Consider the following 12,225-nt stretch of genomic DNA (forward strand, 5'->3'; position numbering starts at 1 on the left):
AAGTCTTCCAATCTAAGAGTGTGTATATATATATATAAATATATAATTGTAATGGGTCTATTGATCTGTATGTGTATTTATTTATTTTTATAAATGATATGCATATATATATATATATATATATATATGCTAAATCAAATGATTTATGTAAATATATACTATATTTATTTATAATATAATTAAATGTTTTTGACTTTTTGTTGACTTCTAATATTGTTATTAAGCTTTTGAAACCCAATATATATGTATATACATATGTGTGTGTGTGTGTGCGCGAGCGTACCCAACTTCTACTTAGTGGACCGGGCTTAGAATTGGACTCACAATTTACTTGTATAGTGGTCTTAGTTTTTCCTACTAAGGGTAATTCCTTGCCAAGCGACCCAATGACACCCCTTAACTCTCATGAACTCCCTTTCTTTCCTCTTTGAGTTGCTCTCCCTCTTGGTGGTACCAGCTCTCTCTCTCTCTCTCTCTCTCTCTCTCTCTCTCTCTCTCTCTCTCTCTCTCTTTTACTCTCTATTTTCTCCTCAGAATTGCCAATCCCCACTCTTTACTCAATTCTACTATTTATACCTTGAGGTTGGTGGAGGTTTCATGATTACATTCTGGTCTCACTCGTGTTTGTGGGGTCCAATTTTGATTATTCATGGCAAGGAATATGCTTTATTGGAAATAGTAGTATTGGTATTGGAATTGGTTCCTACCTCCAAAAGATTGCTTGGCAGTGATACTCCCCAAGACAATATCGAGTTGCTAGGGACATGGGCTGTTCCGAGCAAACACATCCTCGAGCAAGTCATAATTGACTAGACATGGGCTCGCCTATCATGCATCCAAAATGAAATGGACTTCTGCTGATACTCGACCAGCTTTATAGTTGTTGATTCCCGATGCTCTTCTAACGAGTCCAATTGCTTTATCATAAGCTCTTCATTTTCAATAGGGACAAATCTTGAGACTCGTGCACTGCATAAGCTTACTCCAATTGGTATCATTGCTTCCTCTCTGTATGTCAGTGAAAATGGGGTTTCTCTCGTGGATATTCTGGGGGTTGTTCGGTATGCTCACAGGACATTTGGTAACTCCTCGACCCACATTCCCTTCGTGCCTTCCAATTTCTTCTTTAATCCGTTCACAATTGCCTTGTTGGTAGCCTCGGCCTGGTCATTATTCTGCGGATACGCTGGGTTGGAATACCTGTTTTTAATATCGAGATCACTACAAAACTTTCAGAAAGCCTTGTTGTCAAATTGCAATCCATTGTCAAACACTAGGGATTCTGGCACTCCAAATCTTGTTACTATGTTCCTCCAAACAAACTTTTTAATGTCTGCATCCCAGAGATTGATTAGTGCCTTAGCCTCGGCCCACTTTGTGAAGTAATTCACGGCTACCAAAATAAATCTTCGATTCCCATTAGGCCGGGGAAATGGACCAATAATATCTAGGCCCCACTGTGCGAAGGGCCAAGGGCTACTGATGGGGTTCAAACTCCCTGCCGGCTGATGGATCAAAGGGGCATGCTTCTGACATTGCTCGCATTTTTGGACGTACTCAGTGACATCCTTGTGCATTTGTGGCCACCAGAATCCCTAGGTCATTGCTCTGTGGGCCAACGTACGTCCTCTAAAATGAATATCGCATACCCCCTCATGGAGCTTGGTCAAGAGCTCCACAACCTTGCTCGGGTGCAAACATTGTAGATATGGCCCCTCAAAAGACCTTTGGTACAACTTGTGGTTTGCCGATAACCAATACTATGTAGCCATTTGCACTTTGTCTACCTCTTTCCCATCTGCTGGTAATCGATCTTCGGCTAAAAAGTCTATGATCAGATTCATCCAACATGGCTCAGACACCGTCACCATCGAAGCATTTATCTTTGCATTAATACTTGGCTCTACCACCACCTCTACTTTGATTAGCCGAGGTACCTCCTTGGTCAGTGATGATGGCAATGTAGCTAAAGAGTCGGCATGCCAATTCTGCCCCTTGCTATTTCAACCACCTTTACTTTTTGAAACTGGTTCGTAATTTGCTTTACCAACCGTAAATACTCCGTCATCTGAGGATCCTTGGCTTCAAAGCTACCCTGCACCTAATTAACTACCAACCGAGAGTTCAAGTAAACCTCCACTTCCTGAGCACCCAGATTCAAAATAGCTCTCAATCCAGCAAGTAAGGCTTCATACTCAGCCTTGTCATTGGAAGCCTTAAAACCCAACCTAACAGAATGTTCCACCCTGATCCCTTCCAGTGTGATGATAACAATTCCAGCCCTTGCCCCCAGTGCACTAGATGCATGGTCCACAAATACCTTCCACGGGTGAACCTCCACATGACAAACTATTTCCATCTCCCTTCTCGAGGAAAATTCTACAATGAAATCAGCGAGAACTTGACCCTTCAATGAACTCCTAAGTCTGTACCTAATGTCAAAAGAGCCCAACTGAGTCCTCCATTTGGCTATCCTGCCCGTGAAATTAGATCTTTTTAACAATGACTGCAAGGGATACTCGGTTAATACATAGATGATATGAGCTTGAAAATAATAGGGCAACTTCCTTGTAGGTACTAGTGTTAACACCAACTTTTCTAAGGGCAAATATCTTGTCTCGGTATCGACCAAAGTCTTGTTAACATAATATATTGGTTGTTGTACACCTTGATCCCTTAGTAGCACGACACTCACGGCATGCTCAGACACTGAAAGATACATGAATAAATCCTTATCAGGCTCTAGGGCTAACAACATAGGTGCCTGCACCAAATATTCCTTTAAATCTTGAAAAGCCTTTTCACATTCTTCATTCCACTGGAATCCCTTCCATTTTTTCAGAAGCTGATAAAATGGACAACATCGATCTGCAAACTTAGAAATGAACTGGTTTGGGGCAGCTAGCATGTCGGTCAACACCTGGACTTCCTTTGGATTACTCGGTGACTTGAGGCACTCTACAGCTTTAATTTGATCGGGATTAACTTCTATTCCTCGGTGAGTGATCATATATCTAAGGAACTTACCAGCCCCCACTCCAAATGCACACTTGTCAACATTGAGACGTAGCTTATGTCCGGAGTACTTCAAACACGCCCCTTAAATCATCAATATGATCCTGCTCCTCTTTACTTTTGACCACTATATCGTCAATATACACCTTTACCGTGCACCCAATCTTATCCCTAAACATCCTTGTCATCATTCGTTGATAGGTGGCTCCTGCATTCTTTAAACTAAATGGCATCACAGTATAGTGGTAATTAGCATTAAGAGAAATGAACACGGTCTTTTCCTGATCCTCGGCAGCTAGGGCAATTTAATGGTAACTCTGAAAAGCATCTAGGAAACTCATCCTCAGGTGCTCGTACGTTGCATCTACCAGCTGATCAATCTTCAGCACAGGGAAAAGGTCCTTCGGATATGCTCAGGTCAGATCAGTAAAATCTACACAAACCCTCCATTTCCCATTCTTCTTTTTCACCACCACGGTATTCGCTAGCCATTCTAGGAAGAAAACCTCTTTTATCGCCCCTGCTTCTTTCAACCTCTTAACTTCTTTCTTGACTGCCTCGACGTGCTTTTTAGCAGACCTTATTGGCTTCTGCTTCTTAGAAGGAAATAATGGATCCACATTAAGCCTATGAACCACAAATTTGGGGTCTACCCCGGATACCTCGTACGGGCTCCAAAAAAATACATCTACATTCTATACAAGCAATAACAATATCTCCACCCTATTTTTGTCTTTCATACCCGCTCCTATCTGAAAACTCCTATCCTCATCCGGCAATATCTTCACTCTTATTAACTCCTCGGCATAGCTAGCCCCTATTTCCTCCTGGAGTTCCTGTAATTGCTATAAGAGGGACCTCCTCGGCTGGTTCCTTCTGCTTAATCTCCCAGTTAACAGCGGCCACCAAGCATTGTCTGGCCATTTGCTGGTTTCCCCTTACTATAGCAATATCATGCTCTGTATGGAATTTGACCTTAACATGCAATGTAGACAAAACTGCTCCCATTGCATGAATCCATGGCCTTTTGAGAATCTCCGTATGCAGAGAAAACAAATTGACCACTATAAAAGTCACCATTACTTGCCTTCCATGTCCACTGGGAGTAAAATCTGCCCTTTCAAGATCACCATCCGACCATCAAACCCAACTAGGGGTGTATCATACTTAGACAAATCTTCATTCTTCAAACCAAGCCCCCTGAACTGGTAGAGATACATCACTTCGGCACCACTTCCTTGGTCTACCAACACCCTCTTCACTATAAAACCATTTATTTGGGCTATAACTACCAAAGTGTCGTTGTGTGGCTGGATTGTTCTATATCATCATCATTAAAGGCAATGGGCTCCCAAGTAAACTTCAACTTCTTCTCGAAGGGTTGCTCGTCCTAACCACTCTTCACTGAAACCACTGCCAGTACCCCTTTCCTCTAGGTCACTAGGATACCCCTTGAAGTAGCATGGATGACCTCCATCACTCTTAAAAGGGGTGGAAGAGGATTCCCTCGAGGTCGGGTACCTTGTCCGGTCTCTTGATTTCTCAGGCCCACAACAAACTCTTTTAAGTACCATGCCCTTACTAATTGCTCTAAATGGTCTTTCAATATCCTGCATTATTCGGTGGTATGCCCTTTATCCCTATGATAAGTGCAATACAAATTTTGATTTCTTCTCGATGGGTCACCCCCCATCTTGTTCGGCCACTGAAAGTATGGTTCGTTCTTAATTCGTTCCATAATTCTGTGCACTGGCTCCTTGAACGTCAAGTTTACTTCCCCTGCTTGAGCGCTCGGTTCTTGGATTCTCAAATCCTTTCAGGGCCTTGACTGAAAACCCCCTTGTCGGTGTTAACTCGTGATCAAAGCCTTGCCTTTGTTTTGTTGCTGATCGTCCTCTAACCTTTTATACTCTTCAATAAAACTCATCAGCTGTCTCGTATCCTCGAGAGGCCTTATTGTTAGCGAATCTCGTAATTCAAAATCCTTGGTCAATCCTAACGGGAAAATGCTTGCTGCGATTTTTTCATTACCCCCACTGATCTTGTTGTACAGTTCCCAACACCAGTTAATGTAACTGTGAAGAGTTTCCTGGCTCCCATTTTCATAGACAACAACGCGTCCACTAGTTGCGGTACCCTGCTACAGGTCATAAACCGGACCTCGAACTCTTGAATCAACTCAGCAAAACTATGAATCGAGCCATTCCTCAACCCATTGAACCACCTCAAACTCAAAGTAGTAGGCTTGAGACTTGAAGGAAACACCTTACACATCAGTGTGTTGTTATGACTGTGCAAAGACATCATTTGGATATAATGGCTTACATGCTCTACTAGATCCTTCTTCCCATCATAAAAGTTAAATGGAGGTTTAGTAAATCTGCTCAGTATCGGTGCCCATTCGTTATCTCCCGAAAATGGTGATCGAGCAGCTCTACACAATGCTCGGCTCATAGCATCCATGGCAGAATTCTGAGGTTGTCGCCCCTCCGGGCAAATCGAGTCTTTGTCTGCATGCTCTCGAGACTGATCCCAGTGTCGATGGGAATTGGATTAATGGGATGCCTTTCTATAGCTACCCCCTACACTTGCTGACCCCTTTGCACGATGCCTCTCTATAGCAACCCCGTACACTTGCTGACCCCTTTGCACACTCTTCGCGGTCTCTTCTTTGACACCTACCTCTTGCCTCAAACTCCAAATCCTTTACCAATCTACGCAAGCGTTTGAGTTCTTCATCCCTCCTGTCAAAACGTTCATGTCGGGAGGTGCCTGACATTAATCGGTACGTATGAAGTGACCCCTCCCTTAGGCCAGAATGATCTTCTTCTTGCTCATATTTGTGGTCTTTATCTTTCTTGTGCCTCCTTTCTCGCCAACTAGAACCTTGCGAAGATCCTCAAGAGCCATTTTCGGCTTAACTTTTCGAGTGCCTCCCAAACATCTTTCTCACGCAAACCCTGGCTAAACTACAGTTATGTAGAAGATTCCTATAGACGATGCCAATTGTGCATACCCAACTTCTACTTAATGGACCTATCTTAGAATTGGGCTCACAATTTACTTGTATAGTGGGCTTAGTGTTTCCTACTAAGGGTAGTTCCTTGCCAAGCGACCCAATGACACCCCTTAGCTCTCACGAACTCCCTTTTTTCCTCTCTAAGTTGCTTTCCCTCTTGGTGGTACTAGCTCTCTCTCTCTCTCTCTCCTCAAAATTGCCAACCCCCACTCTTCACTCAATTATGCTATTTATAGCTTGAGGTTGGTGGAGGTTTCATGATTACATTCTAGTTCCTACCTCCAAAAGATTGCTTAGCAGTGATACTCCCCAAGCCAATACCGAGCTGTCGAGGACATGGGCTGTTCCAAGCAAACACATCCCCGAGTAAGTCATAATTGATCGTACATGGGCTCGTCTATCATGCATCCAAAATGAAATGGACTTACTATGAGGTTTGGGCTTAGTTTTGGTCATTGAGAATGTTCAGGCCAAGGCCCAAGGCCCAATGGGCCTAGGATCATACCCCGTACAATATATATATATATATATATAAAATTTGGTTTTAGAGTATTAAATTGTGCTAAACAATATTAGTTTAAACTAAGACCTAAATGAAATGCGAGTTCAAATTTGGTAAGGACGGGGTGTAAAACCCATATTTTACATCATCCAATAAGAGATTACCACATTAGTTTTTTTACTTAAAACTCAATACATCCTACCATACTTAATAACATCTCAGTAAACTTCTAGTTGGGTTGGATTTTCAGATGAGTATTAGAATTGATTGAGTGTAGTTATGCCTATTCATTAATATGTGATATGATGATATGACATGTTGGGATTATAGTGTAAAATTTGGTTTTTACACCACATTTTTATAGAATCTATTTTCAATGCAAAAACACTTCATGGGGTTTTAATCATAAATCTAAATTTGGTAAGGAAGGGGTGTAAAACCCATATTTTACACCATCAAATAAGAAATTATCACATTTTCCTTTTACTTAAACTCAATAAATCCTACCACACCTAATAACACTACATCAACCTTTTACTTAAAACCTGAAATATGGTGTTTATCGAAATGTTATTATGTGTGATCAAATGTATTTATGTTTTAGCAATATGATGATGTGGCATGTCCTTATTGGAAGGTGTAAACCAAAAGGTTTACACCAAGTTTTTATAGAATTTAATCTTTTTCATTATTCCTGATAAACTCCTTGAAGCTTTCATATTTGCCAAATTGTCCCTTGCATTCTAGAGTCTTGTAAAGGGGTGCTACACTAAATTTTCTCCTCCCCCTTCTTGGTCTAAAAAAATAGGTTCCTCTTCTTGAGAAATTCTTAATATATGACAAGAGGAAGGCCTTGATTGGACACATTAGCCATTCTTGACAGGTAATTTCCTTAAATGGTTGACATGATGCATTGATGTGCTGGATGTTCCCTTCTAGCCTTATATGTATGTCTCTGCGATGATTTGATCGGCTAAAGTATGACTCCATCCATTATTAGGAAGAGATGACTTAGGCATTTGTGAACCGCTTCATCTCCAATAGTTGGTGACTGATGTGGGTGCAATTGCTCGCGACGAGTGGTTTCTTCGTAGGTAGTATGCCTTGACCTAGAGTGGACTGGGCGGAGAGTGAAAATAGAGTCGTCACCTGGTTTAGGTCCAAGAACCAAATTGGGCTTTTTAGGACACTTACTTACATGCATAGGTTTGTATATCAAATTATGGGTCCAAAGTTTGGGTACCGCTTGGAAAGATATTAGGCACCCAAGACTGCCCAACTTGTGGGCCAGCTTCCATTATGTGTTGCTAGACCATATTTAATTAAAAAGTTTATTAAGAGAGCTCTAATCCTTAACCTGAATATACATCATGCACTTAAATAAAATAACACACACAACATGTTAAATATCACATCACAACATATAAGGAAACACATTAAAACCAAATCAAACAGATTTTATTAATATGGAAAACTAACAATTAAATAAACACAAAATGAAAAATATCAAATTAAACCCATCATGGCAAGATTGACCAAATAAAATATGGAAAGCAAATAAACATGAATTATTAACTTAAAACAGAGTTAAACTGAAATAATATAGCATGTGAAAAGTGATTAAAGTAATAAAAATAAGATTTTTGTCAAATCTGGGTTTGGGGTGTGTACACATACTCAACTATGCATACGCATGATCGAAACCATGCACACGTATACTTGATGATGCGTACACATCCTTTAGCATAGATCCAAAAAATCATATATTTATAGATTTAATCAAACAAAGATGCTAACAAAGAAAATAAAGAAGCATGTCAGAAACCCTAAAGACTAATCTAACATAAAGGAAATAAAACAAAGCATCAACATAAACAAATAATCAAGAAACAAATTAAATAATATAATAAACTACATTAAATAAATAATCATGTCAAACTTACATAAAAATAAAATAATAAAACAAGAAAAAAATAGATTATAATCAGCCCAAAACTAGATTAATACATGTCAAAAGAATTTAAAAAAAATGACAATTACAAAGAAACTATATCAAGAACTCACAAATCATATTAAGTAAAGGAGGAGTTCATGGAAAGAACACTCACCTTGCTTAGAATCACGAGTTTAAGGTTTTTAACCGACCCCTTAGTGTCTACAATACTGAGATTAGATTGAGAAAACAAAGATAATCAAGAGCAAACAATAGGACTTAGTAATCACAACTAAATAACAATCTTTATTTTGAAGATCTTTCTATAAAAAACGTGCTTAGGTGTTGTGTGGGAGTTTAGAAAATATGAACTAGGGTTTTAGAAAATATGGAGGCAAAAAATAAACTCTCTCTAGCTAGGGTTTTGATTGGAGAATGGAGATATAAGGTGAGTATATATATATATATATATATATATATATGTTAAACTAGGGGTTTTAGGGCTTTTTTAGAGTATTTGGCTTACCTCCAGTACTTTTTTAACTGGAGATGTCCTTTTATTTTAAATATATAATGGTAAATGGCAGTGGGTTTTAATCTCCACCTTTTATTTAGTTAGTGGGTGATGTGACAGTCTTTCATTAAAATAAAAAAAAAATATTCCTTTTAAAAAAGTACTTAAGGTAAGTCAAATTCTTTTTTAGAGGACTTTGGACGTTCTCAAGGGTCTAGGGACCAGCTCCCATTAAAGAATGATGTTTTAAGGGCCCAAAAATCATGTTCTGAAGGTCTAGGAACATGGCTGTGTACGCAACTTTCGTGCATGCGTACGCATTCTTCCCAAAAACCCTAATTTTGACTGCATTGTTGGCCCAATTTCAAACAGTCATAATTCAATCAATATAAATTCAAATCATGTAAAATTTATGTTCAAGTTGAAGCCCAAGATGTCTAATTCTAATGAAACAAACCTTACTAAAAACTTATTTGTGGATCAAATGTTATGGTCAAAATAGTGAACAAATGTAATTTTTTAGCATCGTTTTCAAAACGATTTAAGCAGTTTTGAGTTGTGATTACATCCAAAATATTGTGAACTCTTTAATTACCCTTGGTTGACGTATTTCAAGCTCATCATTGGGGATGGGGACCCAAGGTTATTAATGGGTACAAAATAAAGTGTCTACAGTCGAGAGATATAGATACCCTTCCTTCCATATGCATGGGGGAGCTGAAATCCTCAGAGCGTAATCAATCGGTACTGAAGGCCTACAATAAAATGGGTGATTGTAGTGAAGATCTCTTTGTCAAGTCCTTCAAGCTTGGTCTGTCTTAGGGATTTGAGCTTAGATTGTTCCTTACCAAGCATTTAGCTAGTGATATGCAAGACTCGATGGCGATAATCAAGTAACACATTGAGTGGAAGAAGATTTTGGTTAAGTTAGGCCCCAACAACCTTCCTTAAGGTTAATGGTGAGGAAGGAGCAACAAGTAGATCTCCGCCTAAGGGACGAAATGCGGCTGTGGCACTAACTAAAGGTCTTTGAAGAAGTGAACACCATCTTGAAAGAGCCTATCTACAAGATCTTCATCAAGATCAAGGACCAATCATTCTTCCCTTGATTGCCCTGTCATGGAAGCTGCGTTGATAGGCATAATAGAAGTAATCCACGTGAGACTTGCGACCACTTCTGCTTGAAACACTTGTCAGAGAAACACAAAGGGCCGCCACTTGAGAGAGGTGTATAGCATTGGGGAAAGGGCTTAACCAGCTGCCAAAAAAGCCCGACATGAGGGTGAAATTGACCATGATGAAATCATCTTCCCATAAAAGGATCTCATGGATGTTCAAAGACCTCATTGGTTGGTCCTTGGCCCGTCAAACACGTTCCTCATTTATTGCAAGAATCCCATGTCCAACTATATCAGCATTGCTCAATTGGAGCCTGGTGAGTGGTGAAGCTAGGATTTGATTTCACGGGAGCAACGTTAATAACTAACATTCATGTTTCCATACAGTTGTGGACATATGTAAATACACATATTATACATATATTATACATGCACACACATCAATATATATCTAAATATATATCTAAAGGGTAACATTTAGTGTTACTACGCTTCTGTAAAGCCATATCAGCGGCCATATTCACTTACTTCCAACTCACTCACTCACTCTCAAAAAAAGAAAAAAACAGGAGGTTAATCCCACATAGGAAAATGAGTGTGAGTTAAAAAGGTTTAAAGCTTATATCGTGTATCAAAGAGTTAGACTCTTTTAGATATATACTACTGTAAGTTTCTTTAAAAAACTTTCTCCCTTCTCCCCATGTGTGTGTGTTAAAAAAATACTTAGTATTCTAAAAAAAAAAAAAAAAAAAAAAACTCTCTCTCTTTCTCTCTCTCTCAACTTTTTTTTCTTCTTGTTAATTTTCTTAACTTATTGTTACACTTTCTCAAGTCTTTCCCCCTCCCTTTTACCTTTTAATCTTCGCACTACTAACTAACTTAATATCAATTTTCCTATATCTTTTTTTTTCCCCTTTTTTTTTTGGCTCTTCTTATTCTCATCTTTTTATAGTAATTTTCCAATTCTCTCTCCCATTCTATGCATTGTTTTCCCACACAAAAGGTTATTTCTCTCTCTTTCTCACAATTTTGTTTTGCATTTTTTGGTGGATTTTTTTATTTTTCATGCATCTCAACTTTAGGTTAATGAATTTGTGTTTTTTTAGAACTCTACTTTATGTTGATGTGATTTAGTTTTGTATTTTTAACTTATTATCTTTTTTCTTTTCTTTGATTTCATAGATGCCATTCTATTGCCTTATAAATATAGTATATAAAAATATAATGTTATTCTATTATATAGCATGACTTGGATAATTTGGTATTTATTACTATATCTTTTATTTTTACTCTTTTTGTTCTCATCTTATTTTTTATAAATTTGTCACTCTCTCTCTCTCTCTCTCACTCTTAATTTTTTTTATTCTTTCTTGTAACCAGAGACGGAACCAGGTTTCAAACTTAGGGGGTGCCAAAGTTCTTTATTCAAAGATTTTAAAATTTTGAAATATCAATACTAGAGGTTGACAATGATGCATTATTAGCAGTAATTTTTTTAATTATTTGTATTTTTTATTTCGAAAAAAAATCACAAATGACAATTTATAATCAAGAGTTTTGTAAGTCAGTTGGCACATCCTAATATTTTCAAGGTCTGACCAAGTAAGACTCTCCAAGCCAAAAATGACTACAGGTACAACACTTGGTCTAGGCAAAAATTGTCCCCACAAGATTATTGTCAAAATAAATAGGTGAGAAGTGAAGAATAATAGAGTGGAAAGTGGCAGCTACATGCAATACTATTCAAAACTGGGCAATTTGCTGTTTCTAGGGCATTTAAGATTTTGTTCCGAAGAATACAAGCAGCTAAAACATCATATTGTAATGGTTTTTATTGTTTTTTGTGTAATGTTTTCAATTGCAGTTTTAAATGCAATGGTGTTGTAGTTGCAGTGTTGTGTTTTGGTGCTGAACTACTTGTATATTTGATCCTATGAAATGAAATTTACTCATTCATTGAAAAAAAGAAGTTTCGTGTTAGAAATGGTTCATTGGACTGATATAGTTTCCCAGTAAGTTTAGGAAATGTTATAGCATGCATAAGTGGCAGTGGCGGTTTTAGGAATTTTTTTAGGGTGGTCACTAAGAAATTTAAATTACCACAATATTTTTCTTGGTACCATT

The sequence above is a fragment of the Quercus lobata genome, chromosome 2 (assembly GCF_001633185.2).
Source record: "Quercus lobata isolate SW786 chromosome 2, ValleyOak3.0 Primary Assembly, whole genome shotgun sequence".
Lineage (NCBI taxonomy): Eukaryota > Viridiplantae > Streptophyta > Magnoliopsida > Fagales > Fagaceae > Quercus > Quercus lobata.